We start from the raw sequence: 18,521 nt of genomic DNA, 5'->3' as shown, positions 1-18,521 counted from the left end.
TAATTACATTTATATCATGGAATTGAACGTTGTTGAACAAACGTTTATTCTCCTTTTGGAGAAAATTTTGGAGTATATAGAGTTTGTAGAAAGTGGCAGAAAGAGATGTTAGTGGAAAGAGCCCAAGTCTTAAAGTATAAGTATGCAGTCACTCATGATAAAAGGGAAGAAAACGGTTTAAAAATAAAAGCAATTTGCTTGAAGACAATGACATGAAGTGAGATGTTTTGTGAATATTTTTGGAAATTTCAAAACATGCTCCTGCAAATCTGTGTTTTATGTCAGGATTGGTTATAAACCCAGATTTCCCATTCATGGGGGCTTCACCTGATAATAAAATTTCTTGCGAATGCTGCGGTCTTGGATTGTTAACAAACGAAGAAGTATAAACTGTCCTCTAGTTACGCTTACTATTATCAAGTACAAACCCAAATGATGATCCGTGATAGAAGTTATTGTGATTTTTGTCATTTGGACACTGAATGAAGTCAAAATTGAAAGAATTTTACCTGACTCTGAACTTTGGAAAGAAATAATTCAAAAATGTACAAAATTTTTTTACAAGTGCATATTATTAGAATTGGTTTGTAAGCATTTTAGAAAAAATGTTTTCTGTAATGGCATTAGAGAAATTCCAGTGAACTCTCTAGCCACAATTGTAAAAATCTGGTCAATAAAAAGTATTGTTATTGCGGTAAAAGGGAAGAGGGGAGAATGATAGCTTGTGATAACGAGAACTGTGATAGAAATAGTTTCATAATGACTTTCATTACAATCTTTAAAAATTACAAAGGCTCCAAGTACAAAATATTGGTATTGTCCAGACTTCTAAAAACCAACCCAAACACGAGGTAGAGGTAGACCAGGTAAAAAAAAGTGATAAAACTTAATTTGTGATATTTTTTATTCCTTCCACCTTAATTGTGCAATAAAATATTTAAAATTTGCAAAAATATACTATGAACATCGTACATCTAATCAAATGGTACTACAGAATTGATGGAAGGCAAGTATAATAAACGGTCCTCGTTTCATTTGATTGAATGAATTCTTCATCCATTCTGTATTTTTTGAAGTCTTCATAAAAATTTATATCTTCTATGGTTAGATCAGTTTGAGTTTTGGCAGTTTTGTATGTACTATTGCTTGTCTGACTCGATGCCTCCACCATTTCAACATTAGCTTGAACAGATGCATTTAAAAAAAGTGGTACGCATTGACAAGCAATTTCAGCTCTTCCAGAATCTTCAATACTGTCTTCAAGAATGCTTATTTCCATAATCACAGAATCATCTAGACTGTCTACTGTTAACACAGACTCATCTTGACTATCTTCCGTTAACACAGAAACAAAGAGATCATTTCCCAATGATGACATTGACATCGCATTTTCACTTTTTGATTCCAATTCTCTCTTCTTCTTAGAACGCTCTAAATACCGATTATGTAAATCTAGTCTAGATTTTGGAGATCTTAAGTTTGCACACTTCTATATCCCAGGAAAAGTGATGGAACCCAATCAGGATGCGTCTCATCTTCCAAACTTGATGGTTTTCCTAAATAAAATACATTGCATTAATGAAAAAATTTTAAAACTTGTACCATTTCTTTAATTTTAGTATTTCTTACCTGAAATAAAATGACGACTACATATTCTATGCCATTTCTGTATTAGATCAAAAGTTGAAAATTTTTCTTCAAAATGAACGGCGTTAACCCAAGCCTGCCTTCTTTTACGCGAAAGGTCTTCAATATAAGGCCCATATTTCTTATTTACACCAGGAAAGGCGTAAAACGAAATCCCCTTATCTTTTTCCGTTCGACTTTTACATTTAAAAACCGAACAATAAACCATTTTTAACTAAAATATTAATTAAAATTGCTAAGCCTGTGCTACTCTATGAGGATGATCTCGACTTGTACACCCGAAGGGGATATAGCTCAGTGGAAGAGCGCTCGCTTCGCATGTGAGAAGTCCCGGGTTCAACCCCCGGTATCTCCATTTCGCGGATTTAGTCTAAAAGTATTCATTTTTACGATGACATCTACTTGGACATCCGAATGGGATATAGCTCAGTTGAAGAGCACTCGCTTCGCATGTGAGAACCCGGCTTAACCCCCGGTATATCCTTTTCGCGGGTTTAGTCTAAAATTATTTAATTTTGCAATGATCTCCACTTGTACAACCGAAGGGGACATAGCTCAGCGGAAGAGCGCTCGCTTCGCATGTGAGAAGTCCCGGCTTTAACCCCCGGTATATCCTTTTCGCGGGTTTAGTCTAAAAGTATTTAATTTTACGATGATCTCCACTTGTACATCCGAAGTGGATATAGCTCAGTGGAAGAGCGCTCGCTTTGCATGTGAGAAGTCCCGGGTTCAACCCGTGGTATCTCCATTTCGCGGTTTTAGTCTAAAAGTATTTATTTTTACGATGATCTCTACTTCGACATCCGAAGTGGATATAGCTCAGTGGAAGAGCGCAAGCTTTGCATGTGAGAAGTCCTGGGTTCAACCCCCGGTATCTCTATTTCGCGGTTTTAGTCTAAAAGTATTTAATTTTACGATGATCTCCACTTGTACATCCGAAGTGGATATAGCTCAGTGGAAGAGCGCTCGCTTTGCATGTGAGAAGGCCCGGGTTCAACCCGCGGTATCTCTTTTTCGCGGTTTTAGTCTAAAAGTATTTATTTTTCGATGATCTCCACTTGTACATCCGAATTGGATATAGCTCAGTGGAAGAGCGCTCGCTTTGCATGTGAGAAGTCCCGGGTTCAACCCCCGGTATCTCGATTTCGCGGTTTTAGTCTAAAAGTATTTAATTTTACGATGATCTCCACTGTACATCCGAAGTGGATATAGCTCAGTGGAAGAGCGCTCGCTTTGCATGGGAGAAGTCCCGGGTTCAACCCCCGGTATCTCGATTTCGCGGTTTTATTCTAAAAGTATGTAATTTTACTATGATCTCTACTTGTACATCCGAAGGGGATATAGATCAGTGGAAGTGCGCTCGCTTCGCATGTGAGAAGTCCCGGGTTCAACCCCCGGTATCTCCATTTCGCGGTTTTAGTCTAAAAGTATTCATTTTATCGATGCTCTCTACTTGTACATCCGAAGGGGATATAGATCGGTGGAAGAGCGCTCGCTTCGCATGTGAGAAGTCCCTGGTTCAACCCCCGGTATATCCATTTCGCGGGTTTAGTCTAAAAGTATTTAATTTTTCAATGATCTCCACTTGTACATCCGAAGTGGATAAAGCTCAGTGGAAGAGCGCTCGCTTTGCATGTGAGAAGTCCCGGGTTCAACCCCCGGTATCTCTATTTCGCGGTTTTAGTCTAAAAGTATTTAATTTTACGATGATCTCCACTTGTACATCCGAAGTGGATAAAGCTCATTGGAAGAGCGCTAGCTGTGCATGTGAGAAGTCCCGGGTTCAACCCCCCGTATCTCCATTTCGCGGTTTTAGTCTAAAAGTATTTAATTTTCGATGATCTCCACTTGTACATCCGAAGTGGATATAGCTCAGTGGAAGAGCGCTCGCTTTGCATGTGAGAAGTCCTGGGTTCAACCCCCGGTATCTCTATTTCGCGGTTTTAGTCTAAAAGTATTTAATTTTACGATGATCTCCACTTGTACATCCGAAGTGGATATAGCTCAGTGGAAGAGCGCTCGCTTTGCATGTGAGAAGTCCCGGGTTCAAGCCGCGGTATCTCCATTTCGCGGTTTTAGTCTAAAAGTATTTATTTTTACGATTATCTCTACTTCGACATCCGAAGTGGATATAGCTCAGTGTAAGAGCGCTCGCTTTGCATGTGAGAAGTCCCGGGTTCAGCCCCCGGTATCTCGATTTCGCGGTTTTATTCTAAAAGTATGTAATTTTACTATGATCTCTACTTGTACATCCGAAGGGGTATAGATCAGTGGAAGAGCGCTCGCTTTGCATGTGAGAAGTCCCGGGTTCAACCCCCGGTATCTCTATTTCGCGGTTTTAGTCTAAAAGTATTTAATTTTACGATGATCTCCAATTGTACATCCGAAGTGGATAAAGCTCATTGGAAGAGCGCTAGCTTTGCATGTGAGAAGTCCCGGGTTCAACCCCCGGTATCTCCATTTCGCGGTTTTAGTCTAAAAGTATTTAATTTTACGATGATCTCCACTTGTACATCCGAAGTGGATATAGCTCAGTGGAAGAGCGCTCGCTTTGCATGTGAGAAGTCCCGGGTTCAACCCGCGGTATCTCCATTTCGCGGTTTTAGTCTAAAAGTATTTATTTTTACGATGATCTCTACTTCGACATCCGAAGTGGATATAGCTCAATGGAAGAGCGCTCGCTTCGCATGTGAGAAGTCCCGGGTTTAACCCCCGGTATATCCATTTCGCGGGTTTAGTCTAAAAGTATTTAATTTTACGATGATCTCCACTTGTACATCCGAAGTGGATATAGCTCAGTGGAAGAGCGCTCGCTTCGCATGTGAGAAGTCCCGGGTTTAACCCCCGGTATATCCATTTCGCGGGTTTAGTCTAAAAGTATTTAATTTTTCAATGATCTCCACTTGTACATCCGAAGTGGATATAGCTCAGTGGAAGAGCGCTAGCTTTGCATGTGAGAAGTCCTGGGTTCAACCCCCGGTATCTCTATTTCGCGGTTTTAGTCTAAAAGTATTTCATTTTACGATGATCCCCACTTGTACATTCGAAGTGGATATAGCTCAGTGGAAGAGCGCTCGCTTTGCATGTGAGAAGTCCCGGGTTCAACCTGCGGTATCTCCATTTCGCGGTTTTAGTCTAAAAGTATTTATTTTTAGGATGATCTCTACTTCGACATCCGAAGTGGATATAGCTCAGTGGAAGAGCGCTCGCTTCGCCTGTGAGAAGTCCCGGCTTTAACCCCCGGTATATCCATTTCGCGGGTTTAGTCTAAAAGTATTTAATTTTGCAATGATCTCCACTTGTACACCCGAAGTGGATATAGCTCAGTGGAAGAGCGCTCGCTTTGCATGTGAGAAGTCCCGGGTTCAACCCGCGGTATCTCCATTTCGCGGTTTTAGTCTAAAAGTATTTATTTTTACGATGATCTCTACTTCGACATCCGAAGTGGATATAGCTCAGTGGAAGAGCGCTCGCTTCGCCTGTGAGAAGTCCCGGCTTTAACCCCCGGTATATCCATTTCGCGGGTTTAGTCTAAAAGTATTTAATTTTGCAATGATCTCCACTTGTACCTCCGAAGTGGATATAGCTCAGTGGAAGAGCGCTCGCTTCGCATGTGAGAAGTCCCGGGTTCATCCCCCGGTATCTCCATTTCGCGGTTTTAGTCTAAAAGTATTCATTTTATCGATGCTCTCTACTTGTACATCCGAAGGGGATATAGATCGGTGGAGGAGCGCTCGCTTCGCATGTGAGCAGTCCCTGGTTCAACCCCCGGTATCTCCATTTCGCGGTTTTAGTCTAAAAGTATTTAATTTTACGATGATCTCCACTTGCACATCCGAAGTGGATATAGCTCAGTGGAAGAGCGCTCGCTTTGCATGTGAGAAGTCCCTGGTTCAACCCCCGGTATCTCCATTTCGCGGTTTTAGTCTAAAAGTATTTAATTTTACGATGATCTCCAATTGTACATCCGAAGTGGATAAAGCTCATTGGAAGAGCGCTAGCTTTGCATGTGAGAAGTCCCGGGTTCAACCCCCGGTATCTCCATTTCGCGGTTTTAGTCTAAAAGTATTTAATTTTACGATGATCTCCACTTGTACATCCGAAGTGGATATAGCTCAGTGGAAGAGCGCTCGCTTTGCATGTGAGAAGTCCCGGGTTCAACCCGCGGTATCTCCATTTCGCGGTTTTAGTCTAAAAGTATTTATTTTTACGATGATCTCTACTTCGACATCCGAAGTGGATATAGCTCAATGGAAGAGCGCTCGCTTCGCATGTGAGAAGTCCCGGGTTTAACCCCCGGTATATCCATTTCGCGGGTTTAGTCTAAAAGTATTTAATTTTACGATGATCTCCACTTGTACATCCGAAGTGGATATAGCTCAGTGGAAGAGCGCTCGCTTCGCATGTGAGAAGTCCCGGGTTTAACCCCCGGTATATCCATTTCGCGGGTTTAGTCTAAAAGTATTTAATTTTTCAATGATCTCCACTTGTACATCCGAAGTGGATATAGCTCAGTGGAAGAGCGCTCGCTTCGCATGTGAGAAGTCCCGGCTTTAACCCCCGGTATATCCATTTCGCGGGTTTAGTCTAAAAGTATTTAATTTTGCAATGATCTCCACTTGTACACCCGAAGTGGATATAGCTCAGTGGAAGAGCGCTCGCTTTGCATGTGAGAAGTCCCGGGTTCAACCCGCGGTATCTCCATTTCGCGGTTTTAGTCTAAAAGTATTTATTTTTACGATGATCTCTACTTCGACATCCGAAGTGGATATAGCTCAGTGGAAGAGCGCTCGCTTCGCCTGTGAGAAGTCCCGGCTTTAACCCCCGGTATATCCATTTCGCGGGTTTAGTCTAAAAGTATTTAATTTTGCAATGATCTCCACTTGTACCTCCGAAGTGGATATAGCTCAGTGGAAGAGCGCTCGCTTTGCATGTGAGAAGTCCCTGGTTCAACCCCCGGTATCTCCATTTCGCGGTTTTAGTCTAAAAGTATTTAATTTTACGATGATCTCCACTTGCACATCCGAAGGGGATATAGCTCAGTGGAAGAGCGCTCGCTTTGCATGTGAGAAGTCCCGGGTTCAACCCGCGGTATCTCCATTTCGCGGTTTTAGTCTAAAAGTACTTATTTTTACGATGATCTCTACTTCGACATCCGAAGTGGATATAGCTCAGTGGAAGAGCGCTCGCTTCGCATGTGAGAAGTCCTGGCTTTAACCCCCGGTATATCCATTTCGCAGGTTTAGTCTAAAAGTATTTAATTTTGCAATGATCTCCACTTGTACATCCGAAGTGAATATAGCTCAGTGGAAGAGCGCTCGCTTTGCATGTGAGAAGTCCCAGGTTCAACCCGCGGTAGCTCTATTTCGCGGTATTAGTCTAAAAGTATTTATTTTTCGATGATCTCTACTTGTACATCCGAAAGGGATATAGATCGGTGGAAGAGCGCTCGTTTCGCATGTGAGAAGTCCCGGCTTTAACCCCCGGTATATCCATTTCGCGGTTTTAGTCTAAAAGTATTTAATTTTACGATGATCTCCACTTGTCCAGCCGAAGGGGATATAGCTCAGTGGAAGAGCGCTCGCTTTGCTTGTGAGAAGTCCCGGGTTCAACCCCCGGTATCTCTATTTCGCGTTTTTAGTCTAAAAGTATTTAATTTTACGATGATCTCCACTTGTACATCCGAAGTGAATAAAGCTCAGTGGAAGAGCGCTAGCTTTGCATGAGAGAAGTCCCGGGTTCAACCCGCGGTATCTCTATTTCGCGGTATTAGTCTTAAAGTATTTATTTTTCGATGATCTCTACTTGTACATCCGAAAGGGATATAGATCGGTGGAAGAGCGCTCGCTTCGCCTGTGAGAAGTCCCGGCTTTAACCCCCGGTATATCCATTTCGCGGGTTTAGTCTAAAAGTATTTAATTTTGCAATGATCTCCACTTGAACATCCGAAGTGGATATAGCTCAGTGGAAGAGCGCTCGCTTCGCATGTGAGAAGTCCCGGGTTCATCCCCCGGTATCTCCATTTCGCGGTTTTAGTCTAAAAGTATTCATTTTATCGATGCTCTCTACTTGTACATCCGAAGGGGATATAGATCGGTGGAAGAGCGCTCGCTTCGCATGTGAGCAGTCCCTGGTTCAACCCCCGGTATCTCCATTTCGCGGTTTTAGTCTAAAAGTATTTAATTTTACGATGATCTCCACTTGTACCTCCGAAGTGGATATAGCTCAGTGGAAGAGCGCTCGCTTTGCATGTGAGAAGTCCCTGGTTCAACCCCCGGTATCTCCATTTCGCGGTTTTAGTCTAAAAGTATTTAATTTTACGATGATCTCCACTTGTACATCCGAAGGGGATATAGCTCAGTGGAAGAGCGCTCGCTTTGCATGTGAGAAGTCCCGGGTTCAACCCGCGGTATCTCCATTTCGCGGTTTTAGTCTAAAAGTATTTATTTTTACGATGATCTCTACTTCGACATCCGAAGTGGATATAGCTCAGTGGAAGAGCGCTCGCTTCGCCTGTGAGAAGTCCCGGCTTTAACCCCCGGTATATCCATTTCGCGGGTTTAGTCTAAAAGTATTTAATTTTGCAATGATCTCCACTTGTACCTCCGAAGTGGATATAGCTCAGTGGAAGAGCGCTCGCTTCGCATGTGAGAAGTCCCGGGTTCATCCCCCGGTATCTCCATTTCGCGGTTTTAGTCTAAAAGTATTCATTTTATCGATGCTCTCTACTTGTACATCCGAAGGGGATATAGATCGGTGGAGGAGCGCTCGCTTCGCATGTGAGCAGTCCCTGGTTCAACCCCCGGTATCTCCATTTCGCGGTTTTAGTCTAAAAGTATTTAATTTTACGATGATCTCCACTTGTACATCCGAAGTGGATATAGCTCAGTGGAAGAGCGCTCGCTTTGCATGTGAGAAGTCCCTGGTTCAACCCCCGGTATCTCCATTTCGCGGTTTTAGTCTAAAAGTATTTAATTTTACGATGATCTCCACTTGCACATCCGAAGGGGATATACCTCAGTGGAAGAGCGCTCGCTTTGCATGTGAGAAGTCCCGGGTTCAACCCGCGGTATCTCCATTTCGCGGTTTTAGTCTAAAAGTACTTATTTTTACGATGATCTCTACTTCGTCATCCGAAGTGGATATAGCTCAGTGGAAGAGCGCTCGCTTCGCATGTGAGAAGTCCTGGCTTTAACCCCCGGTATATCCATTTCGCAGGTTTAGTCTAAAAGTATTTAATTTTGCAATGATCTCCACTTGTACATCCGAAGTGAATATAGCTCAGTGGAAGAGCGCTCGCTTTGCATGTGAGAAGTCCCAGGTTCAACCCGCGGTAGCTCTATTTGGCGGTATTAGTCTAAAAGTATTTATTTTTCGATGATCTCTACTTGTACATCCGAAAGGGATATAGATCGGTGGAAGAGCGCTCGTTTCGCATGTGAGAAGTCCCGGCTTTAACCCCCGGTATATCCATTTCGCGGTTTTAGTCTAAAAGTATTTAATTTTACGATGATCTCCACTTGTCCAGCCGAAGGGGATATAGCTCAGTGGAAGAGCGCTCGCTTTGCTTGTGAGAAGTCCCGGGTTCAACCCCCGGTATCTCTATTTCGCGTTTTTAGTCTAAAAGTATTTAATTTTACGATGATCTCCACTTGTACATCCGAAGTGAATAAAGCTCAGTGGAAGAGCGCTAGCTTTGCATGTGAGAAGTCCCGGGTTCAACCCGCGGTATCTCTATTTCGCGGTATTAGTCTTAAAGTATTTATTTTTCGATGATCTCTACTTGTACATCCGAAAGGGATATAGATCGGTGGAAGAGCGCTCGCTTCGCCTGTGAGAAGTCCCGGCTTTAACCCCCGGTATATCCATTTCGCGGGTTTAGTCTAAAAGTATTTAATTTTGCAATGATCTCCACTTGAACATCCGAAGTGGATATAGCTCAGTGGAAGAGCGCTCGCCTCGCATGTGAGAAGTCCCGGGTTCATCCCCCGGTATCTCCATTTCGCGGTTTTAGTCTAAAAGTATTCATTTTATCGATGCTCTCTACTTGTACATCCGAAGGGGATATAGATCGGTGGAATAGCGCTCGCTTCGCATGTGAGCAGTCCCTGGTTCAACCCCCGGTATCTCCATTTCGCGGTTTTAGTCTAAAAGTATTTAATTTTACGATGATCTCCACTTGTACATCCGAAGTGGATATAGCTCAGTGGAAGAGCGCTCGCTTTGCATGTGAGAAGTCCCTGGTTCAACCCCCGGTATCTCCATTTCGCGGTTTTAGTCTAAAAGTATTTAATTTTACGATGATCTCCACTTGTACATCCGAAGGGGATATAGCTCAGTGGAAGAGCGCTCGCTTTGCATGTGAGAAGTCCCGGGTTCAACCCGCGGTATCTCCATTTCGCGGTTTTAGTCTTAAAGTACTTATTTTTACGATGATCTCTACTACGACATCCGAAGTGGATATAGCTCAGTGGAAGAGCGCTCGCTTCGCATGTGAGAAGTCCTGGCTTTAACCCCCGGTATATCCATTTCGCAGGTTTAGTCTAAAAGTATTTAATTTTGCAATGATCTCCACTTGTACATCCGAAGTGAATATAGCTCAGTGGAAGAGCGCTCGCTTTGCATGTGAGAAGTCCCGGGTTCAACCCGCGGTATCTCCATTTCGCGGTTTTAGTCTAAAAGTATTTATTTTTACGATGATCTCTACTTCGACATCCGAAGTGGATATAGCTCAGTGGAAGAGCGCTCGCTTCGCCTGTGAGAAGTCCCGGCTTTAACCCCCGGTATATCCATTTCGCGGGTTTAGTCTAAAAGTATTTAATTTTGCAATGATCTCCACTTGTACATCCGAAGTGGATAAAGCTCAGTGGAAGAGCGCTAGATTTGCATGTGAGAAGTCCCGGGTTCAACCTCCGGTATCTCCATTTCGCGGTTTTAGTCTAAAAGTATTTAATTTTACGATGATCTCCACTTGTACATCCGAAGTGGATATAGCTCAGTGGAAGAGCGCTCGCTTTGAATGTGAGAAGTCCCAGGTTCAACCCGCGGTAGCTCTATTTCGCGGTATTAGTCTAAAAGTATTTATTTTTCGATGATCTCTACTTGTACATCCGAAAGGGATATAGATCGGTGGAAGAGCGCTCGTTTCGCATGTGAGAAGTCCCGGCTTTAACCCCCGGTATATCCATTTCGCGGGTTTAGTCTAAAAGTATTTATTTTTACGATGATCTCTACTTCGACATCCGAAGTGGATATAGCTCAGTGGAAGAGCGCTCGCTTCGCATGTGAGAAGTCCCGGCTTTAACCCCCGGTATATCCATTTCGCGGTTTTAGTCTAAAAGTATTTAATTTAACGATGATCTCTACATATACATCCGAAGTGGATATAGATCAGTGGAAGAGCGCTCGCTTTGCTTGTGAGAAGTCGCGGGTTCAACCCCCGGTATCTCTATTTCGCGTTTTTAGTCTAAAAGTATTTAATTTTACGATGATCTCCACTTGTACATCCGAAGTGGATATAGCTCAGTGGAAGAGCGCTCGCTTTGCATGTGAGAAGTCCCTGGTTCAACCCCCGGTATCTCCATTTCGCGGTTTTAGTCTAAAAGTATTTAATTTTACTATGATCTCCACTTGTACATCCGAAGGGGATATAGCTCAGTGGAAGAGCGCTCGCTTTGCATGTGAGAAGTCCCGGGTTCAACCCGCGGTATCTCCATTTCGCGGTTTTAGTCTAAAAGTACTTATTTTTACGATGATCTCTACTACGACATCCGAAGTGGATATAGCTCAGTGGAAGAGCGCTCGCTTCGCATGTGAGAAGTCCTGGCTTTAACCCCCGGTATATCCATTTCGCAGGTTTAGTCTAAAAGTATTTAATTTTGCAATGATCTCCACTTGTACATCCGAAGTGAATATAGCTCAGTGGAAGAGCGCTCGCTTTGCATGTGAGAAGTCCCGGGTTCAACCCGCGGTATCTCCATTTCGCGGTTTTAGTCTAAAAGTATTTATTTTTACGATGATCTCTACTTCGACATCCGAAGTGGATATAGCTCAGTGGAAGAGCGCTCGCTTCGCCTGTGAGAAGTCCCGGCTTTAACCCCCGGTATATCCATTTCGCGGGTTTAGTCTAAAAGTATTTAATTTTGCAATGATCTCCACTTGTACATCCGAAGTGGATAAAGCTCAGTGGAAGAGCGCTAGATTTGCATGTGAGAAGTCCCGGGTTCAACCTCCGGTATCTCCATTTCGCGGTTTTAGTCTAAAAGTATTTAATTTTACGATGATCTCCACTTGTACATCCGAAGTGGATAGAGCTCAGTGGAAGAGCGCTCGCTTTGAATGTGAGAAGTCCCAGGTTCAACCCGCGGTAGCTCTATTTCGCGGTATTAGTCTAAAAGTATTTATTTTTCGATGATCTCTACTTGTACATCCGAAAGGGATATAGATCGGTGGAAGAGCGCTCGTTTCGCATGTGAGAAGTCCCGGCTTTAACCCCCGGTATATCCATTTCGCGGGTTTAGTCTAAAAGTATTTATTTTTACGATGATCTCTACTTCGACATCCGAAGTGGATATAGCTCAGTGGAAGAGCGCTCGCTTCGCATGTGAGAAGTCCCGGCTTTAACCCCCGGTATATCCATTTCGCGGGTTTAGTCTAAAAGTATTTAATTTTGCAATGATCTCCACTTGTACATCCGAAGTGGATATAGATCAGTGGAAGAGCGCTCGCTTTGCTTGTGAGAAGTCGCGGGTTCAACCCCCGGTATCTCTATTTCGCGTTTTTAGTCTAAAAGTATTTAATTTTACGATGATCTCCACTTGTACATCCGAAGTGGATAAAGCTCAGTGGAAGAGCGCTAGCTTTGCATGTGAGAAGTCCCGGGTTCAACCTCCGGTATCTCCATTTCGCGGTATAGTCTAAAAGTATTTAATTTTACGATGATCTCCACTTGTACATCCGAAGTGGATATAGCTCAGTGGAAGAGCGGTCGCTTTGCATGTGAGAAGTCCCGGGTTCAACCCGCGGTATCTCTATTTCGCGGTATTAGTCTAAAAGTATTTATTTTTCGATGATCTCTACTTGTACATCCGAAAGGGATATAGATCGGTGGAAGAGCGCTCGTTTCGCATGTGAGAAGTCCCGGCTTTAACCCCCGGTATATCCATTTCGCGGGTTTAGTCTAAAAGTATTTAATTTTACTATGATCTCTACTTGTACATCCGAAGGGGATATAGATCAGTGGAAGTTCGCTCGCTTCGCATGTGAGAAGTCCCGGGTTCAGCCCCCGGTATCTCCATTTCGCGGTTTTAGTCTAAAAGTATTCATTTTATCGATGCTCTCTACTTGAACATCCGAAGGGGATATAGATCGGTGGAAGAGCGCTCGCTTTGCATGTGAGAAGTCCCGGGTTCAACCCCCGGTATCTCCGTTTCGCGGTTTTAGTCTAAAAGTATTTAATTTTACGATGATCTCCACTTGTACATCCGAAGGGGATATAGCTCAGTGGAAGAGCGCTCGCTTAGCATGTGAGAAGTCCCGGGTTCAACCCCCGGTATCTCTATTTCGCGGTTTTAGTCTAAAAGTATTTAATTTTACGATGATCTCCACTTGTACATCCGAAGTGGATAAAGCTCAGTGGAAGAGCGCTAGCTTTGCATGTGAGAAGTCCCGGGTTCAACCCCTGGTATCTCTATTTTGCGGTTTTAGTCTAAAAGTATTTAATTTTACGATGATCTCCACTTGTACATCCGAAGTGGATATAGCTCAATGGAAGAGCGCTAGCTTTGCATGTGAGAAGTCCCGGGTTCAACCCCCGGTATATGCATTTCGCGGTTTTAGTCTAAAAGTATTTAATTTTACGATGATCTCCACTTGTACATCCGAAGTGGATATAGCTCAGTGGAAGAGCGCTCGCTTTGCATGTGAGAAGTCTCGGGTTCAACCCGCGGTATCTCTATTTCGCGGTATTAGTCTAAAAGTATTTATTTTTCGATGATCTCTACTTGGACATCCGAAAGGGATATAGATCGGTGGAAGAGCGCTCGTTTCGCAAGTGAGAAGTCCCGGCTTTAACCCCCGGTATATCCATTTCGCAGGTTTAGTCTAAAAGTATTTAATTTTGCAATGATCTCCACTTGTACATCCGAAGTGGATATAGCTCAGTGGAAGAGCGCTAGCATTGCATGTGAGAAGTTCCGGGTTCAACCCCCGGTATCTCCATTTCGCGGTTTTAGTCTAAAAGTATTTTTTTACGATGATCTCCACTTGTACATCCTAAGGGGATATAGATCGGTGGAAGAGCGCTCGTTTCGCATGTGAGAAGTCCCGGGTTCAACCCCCTGGTATCTCGTCTTCGCGGTTTTAGTCTAAAAGTATTTAATTTTACTATGATCTCCACTTGTACATCCGAAGGGGACATAGCTCAGCGGAAGAGCGCTCGCTTCGCATGTGAGAAGTCCCGGCTTTAACCCCCGGTATATCCATTTCGCGGTTTTAGTCTAAAAGTATTTAATTTTACGATGATCTCCACTTGTCCAGCCGAAGGGGATATAGCTCAGTGGAAGAGCGCTCGCTTTGGTTGTGAGAAGTCCCGGGTTCAACCCCCGGTATCTCTATTTCGCGGTTTTAGTCTAAAAGTATTTAATTTTACGATGATCTCCACTTGTACATCCGAAGTGGATAAAGCTCAGTGGAAGAGCGCTAGCTTTGCATGTGAGAAGTCCCGGGTTCAACCCCTGGTATCTCTATTTTGCGGTTTTAGTCTAAAAGTATTTAATTTTACGATGATCTCCACTTGTACATCCGAAGTGGATATAGCTCAATGGAAGAGCGCTAGCTTTGCATGTGAGAAGTCCCGGGTTCAACCCCCGGTATATGCATTTCGCGGTTTTAGTCTAAAAGTATTTAATTTTACGATGATCTCCACTTGTACATCCGAAGTGGATATAGCTCAGTGGAAGAGCGCTCGCTTTGCATGTGAGAAGTCTCGGGTTCAACCCGCGGTATCTCTATTTCGCGGTATTAGTCTAAAAGTATTTATTTTTCGATGATCTCTACTTGGACATCCGAAAGGGATATAGATCGGTGGAAGAGCGCTCGTTTCGCAAGTGAGAAGTCCCGGCTTTAACCCCCGGTATATCCATTTCGCAGGTTTAGTCTAAAAGTATTTAATTTTGCAATGATCTCCACTTGTACATCCGAAGTGGATATAGCTCAGTGGAAGAGCGCTAGCATTGCATGTGAGAAGTTCCGGGTTCAACCCCCGGTATCTCCATTTCGCGGTTTTAGTCTAAAAGTATTTTTTTACGATGATCTCCACTTGTACATCCTAAGGGGATATAGATCGGTGGAAGAGCGCTCGTTTCGCATGTGAGAAGTCCCGGGTTCAACCCCCTGGTATCTCGTCTTCGCGGTTTTAGTCTAAAAGTATTTAATTTTACTATGATCTCCACTTGTACATCCGAAGGGGACATAGCTCAGCGGAAGAGCGCTCGCTTCGCATGTGAGAAGTCCCGGCTTTAACCCCCGGTATATCCATTTCGCGGTTTTAGTCTAAAAGTATTTAATTTTACGATGATCTCCACTTGTCCAGCCGAAGGGGATATAGCTCAGTGGAAGAGCGCTCGCTTTGGTTGTGAGAAGTCCCGGGTTCAACCCCCGGTATCTCTATTTCGCGGTTTTAGTCTAAAAGTATTTAATTTTACGATGATCTCCACTTGTACATCCGAAGTGGATATAGCTCAGTGGAAGAGCGGTCGCTTTGCATGTGAGAAGTCCCGGGTTCAACCCGCGGTATCTCTATTTCGCGGTATTAGTCTAAAAGTATTTATTTTTCGATGATCTCTACTTGTACATCCGAAAGGGATATAGATCGGTGGAAGAGCGCTCGTTTCGCATGTGAGAAGTCCCGGCTTTAACCCCCGGTATATCCATTTCGCGGGTTTAGTCTAAAAGTATTTAATTTTACTATGATCTCTACTTGTACATCCGAAGGGGATATAGATCAGTGGAAGTTCGCTCGCTTCGCATGTGAGAAGTCCCGGGTTCAGCCCCCGGTATCTCCATTTCGCGGTTTTAGTCTAAAAGTATTCATTTTATCGATGCTCTCTACTTGTACATCCGAAGGGGTTATAGATCGGTGGAAGAGCGCTCGCTTCGCATGTGAGAAGTCCCGGGTTCAGCCCCCGGTATCTCCATTTCGCGGTTTTAGTCTAAAAGTATTTAATTTTACGATGATCTCCACTTGTACATCCGAAGGGGATATAGATCAGTGGAAGTGCGCTCGCTTCGCATGTGAGAAGTCCCGGGTTCAGCCCCCGGTATCTCCATTTCGCGGTTTTAGTCTAAAAGTATTCATTTTATCGATGCTCTCTACTTGAACATCCGAAGGGGATATAGATCGGTGGAAGAGCGCTCGCTTTGCATGTGAGAAGTCCCGGGTTCAACCCCCGGTATCTCCATTTCGCGGTTTTAGTCTAAAAGTATTTAATTTTACGATGATCTCCACTTGTACATCCGAAGGGGATATAGCTCAGTGGAAGAGCGCTCGCTTAGCATGTGAGAAGTCCCGGGTTCAACCCCCGGTATCTCTATTTCGCGGTTTTAGTCTAAAAGTATTTAATTTTACGATGATCTCCACTTGTACATCCGAAGTGGATAAAGCTCAGTGGAAGAGCGCTAGCTTTGCATGTGAGAAGTCCCGGGTTCAACCCCTGGTATCTCTATTTTGCGGTTTTAGTCTAAAAGTATTTAATTTTACGATGATCTCCACTTGTACATCCGAAGTGGATATAGCTCAATGGAAGAGCGCTAGCTTTGCATGTGAGAAGTCCCGGGTTCAACCCCCGGTATATGCATTTCGCGGTTTTAGTCTAAAAGTATTTAATTTTACGATGATCTCCACTTGTACATCCGAAGTGGATATAGCTCAGTGGAAGAGCGCTCGCTTTGCATGTGAGAAGTCCCGGGTTCAACCCGCGGTATCTCTATTTCGCGGTATTAGTCTAAAAGTATTTATTTTTCGATGATCTCTACTTGGACATCCGAAAGGGATATAGATCGGTGGAAGAGCGCTCGTTTCGCAAGTGAGAAGTCCCTGGTTCAACCCCCGGTATCTCCATTTCGCGGTTTTAGTCTAAAAGTATTTTTTTACGATGATCTCCACTTGTACATCCGAAGTGGATAAAGCTCATTGGAAGAGCGCTAGCTTTGCATGTGAGAAGTCCCGGGTTCAACCCCCGGTATCTCCATTTCGCGGTTTTAGTCTAAAAGAATTTAATTTTACGATGATCTCCACTTGTACATCCGAAGTGGATATAGCTCAGTGGAAGAGCGCTCGCTTTGCATGTGAGAAGTCCCTGGTTCAACCCCCTGGTATCTCGTCTTCGCGGTTTTAGTCTAAAAGTATTTAATTTTACGATGATCTCCACTTGTCCAGCCGAAGGGGATATAGCTCAGTGGAAGAGCGCTCGCTTTGCATGTGAGAAGTCCCGGGTTCAACCCGCGGTATCTCTATTTCGCGGTATTAGTCTAAAAGTATTTATTTTTCGATGATCTCTACTTGGACATCCGAAAGGGATATAGATCGGTGGAAGAGCGCTCGTTTCGCATGTGAGAAGTCCCGGCTTTAACCCCCGGTATATCCATTTCGCAGGTTTAGTCTAAAAGTATTTAATTTTGCAATGATCTCCACTTGTTCATCCGAAGTGGATATAGCTCAGTGGAAGAGCGCTCGCGTTGCATGTGAGAAGTCCCTGGTTCAACCCCCGGTATCTCCATTTCGCGGTTTTAGTCTAAAAGTATTTAATTTTACGATGATCTCCACTTGTACATCCGAAGGGGATATAGCTCAGTGGAAGAGCGCTCGCTTTGCGTGTGAGAAGTCCCAGGTTCAACCCGCGGTAGCTCTGTTTCGCGGTATTAGTCTAAAAGTATTTATTTTTCGATGATCTCTACTTGTACATCCGAAAGGGATATAGATCGGTGGAAGAGCGCTCGTTTCGCATGTGAAAATTCCCGGCTTTAACCCCCGGTATATCCATTTCGCGGTTTTAGTCTAAAAGTATTTATTTTTACGATGATCTCTACTTCGACATCCGAAGTGGATATAGCTCAGTGGAAGAGCGCTCGCTTCGCATGTGAGAAGTCCCGGCTTTAACCCCCGGTATATCCATTTCGCGGGTTTAGTCTAAAAGTATTTAATTTTGCAATGATCTCCACTTGTACATCCGAAGTGGATATAGCTCAATGGAAGAGCGCTCGCTTCGCATGTGAGAAGTCCCGGGTTCAACCCCCGGTATCTCCATTTCGCGGGTTTAGTCTAAAAGTATTTAATTTTACTATGATCTCTACTTGTACATCCGAAGGGGATATAGATCAGTGGAAGTGCGCTCGCTTTGCATGTGAGAAGTCCCGGGTTCAACCCCCGGTATCTCCATTTCGCGGTTTTAGTCTAAAAGTATTTAATTTTACGATGATCTCCACTTGTACATCCGAAGGGGATATAGATCGGTGGAAGAGCGCTCGCTTTGCATGTGAGAAGTCCCGGGTTCAACCCCCGGTATCTCCATTTCGCGGTTTTAGTCTAAAAGTATTTAATTTTACGATGATCTCCACTTGTACATCCGAAGGGGATATAGCTCTGTGGAAGAGCGCTCGCTTAGCATGTGAGAAGTCCCGGGTTCAACCCCCGGTATCTCTATTTCGCGGTTTTAGTCTAAAAGTATTTAATTTTACGATGATCTTTACTTGTACATCCGAAGTGGATAAAGCTCAGTGGAAGAGCGCTAGCTTTGCATGTGAGAAGTCCCGGGTTCAACCCCCGGTATGTCCATTTCGCGGTTTTAGTCTAAAAGTATTTAATTTTACGATGATCT

At 43.8% G+C, this 18,521-nt stretch overlaps 10 non-coding genes across 10 annotated transcripts; all 10 read left to right on the top strand.

Annotated features, from left to right (window-relative positions):
• The first annotated feature begins 1,930 nt into the window (after positions 1 to 1,930).
• TRNAA-CGC (transfer RNA alanine (anticodon CGC)) lies at positions 1,931 to 2,002 on the top strand. The gene has a single exon. It is a non-coding gene; the product is annotated as a tRNA-Ala (tRNA).
• A 4,673-nt stretch (positions 2,003 to 6,675) lies between these two features.
• Positions 6,676 to 6,747, top strand: TRNAA-UGC (transfer RNA alanine (anticodon UGC)). Its single transcript has one exon. It is a non-coding gene; the product is annotated as a tRNA-Ala (tRNA).
• A 455-nt stretch (positions 6,748 to 7,202) lies between these two features.
• On the top strand, positions 7,203 to 7,274 carry TRNAA-UGC (transfer RNA alanine (anticodon UGC)). The gene has a single exon. It is a non-coding gene; the product is annotated as a tRNA-Ala (tRNA).
• A 719-nt stretch (positions 7,275 to 7,993) lies between these two features.
• Positions 7,994 to 8,065, top strand: TRNAA-UGC (transfer RNA alanine (anticodon UGC)). Its single transcript has one exon. It is a non-coding gene; the product is annotated as a tRNA-Ala (tRNA).
• Positions 8,066 to 9,180: 1,115 nt separating this feature from the next.
• Positions 9,181 to 9,252, top strand: TRNAA-UGC (transfer RNA alanine (anticodon UGC)). The gene has a single exon. It is a non-coding gene; the product is annotated as a tRNA-Ala (tRNA).
• A 719-nt stretch (positions 9,253 to 9,971) lies between these two features.
• On the top strand, positions 9,972 to 10,043 carry TRNAA-UGC (transfer RNA alanine (anticodon UGC)). Its single transcript has one exon. It is a non-coding gene; the product is annotated as a tRNA-Ala (tRNA).
• A 1,247-nt stretch (positions 10,044 to 11,290) lies between these two features.
• On the top strand, positions 11,291 to 11,362 carry TRNAA-UGC (transfer RNA alanine (anticodon UGC)). Its single transcript has one exon. It is a non-coding gene; the product is annotated as a tRNA-Ala (tRNA).
• Positions 11,363 to 13,135: 1,773 nt separating this feature from the next.
• On the top strand, positions 13,136 to 13,207 carry TRNAA-AGC (transfer RNA alanine (anticodon AGC)). Its single transcript has one exon. It is a non-coding gene; the product is annotated as a tRNA-Ala (tRNA).
• A 2,959-nt stretch (positions 13,208 to 16,166) lies between these two features.
• Positions 16,167 to 16,238, top strand: TRNAA-AGC (transfer RNA alanine (anticodon AGC)). The gene has a single exon. It is a non-coding gene; the product is annotated as a tRNA-Ala (tRNA).
• A 1,640-nt stretch (positions 16,239 to 17,878) lies between these two features.
• Positions 17,879 to 17,950, top strand: TRNAA-CGC (transfer RNA alanine (anticodon CGC)). Its single transcript has one exon. It is a non-coding gene; the product is annotated as a tRNA-Ala (tRNA).
• Positions 17,951 to 18,521: the final 571 nt, after the last annotated feature.

Source organism: Phalangium opilio, unplaced genomic scaffold (assembly GCF_054372755.1).
Source record: "Phalangium opilio isolate 3A_F unplaced genomic scaffold, DU_Popi_V2 ptg000060l_1, whole genome shotgun sequence".
NCBI classification, from domain to species: Eukaryota; Metazoa; Arthropoda; class Arachnida; order Opiliones; family Phalangiidae; genus Phalangium; species Phalangium opilio.
Note: the sequence above shows the minus strand (reverse complement) of the source record. Positions and strands in the feature narration are given on the sequence as shown.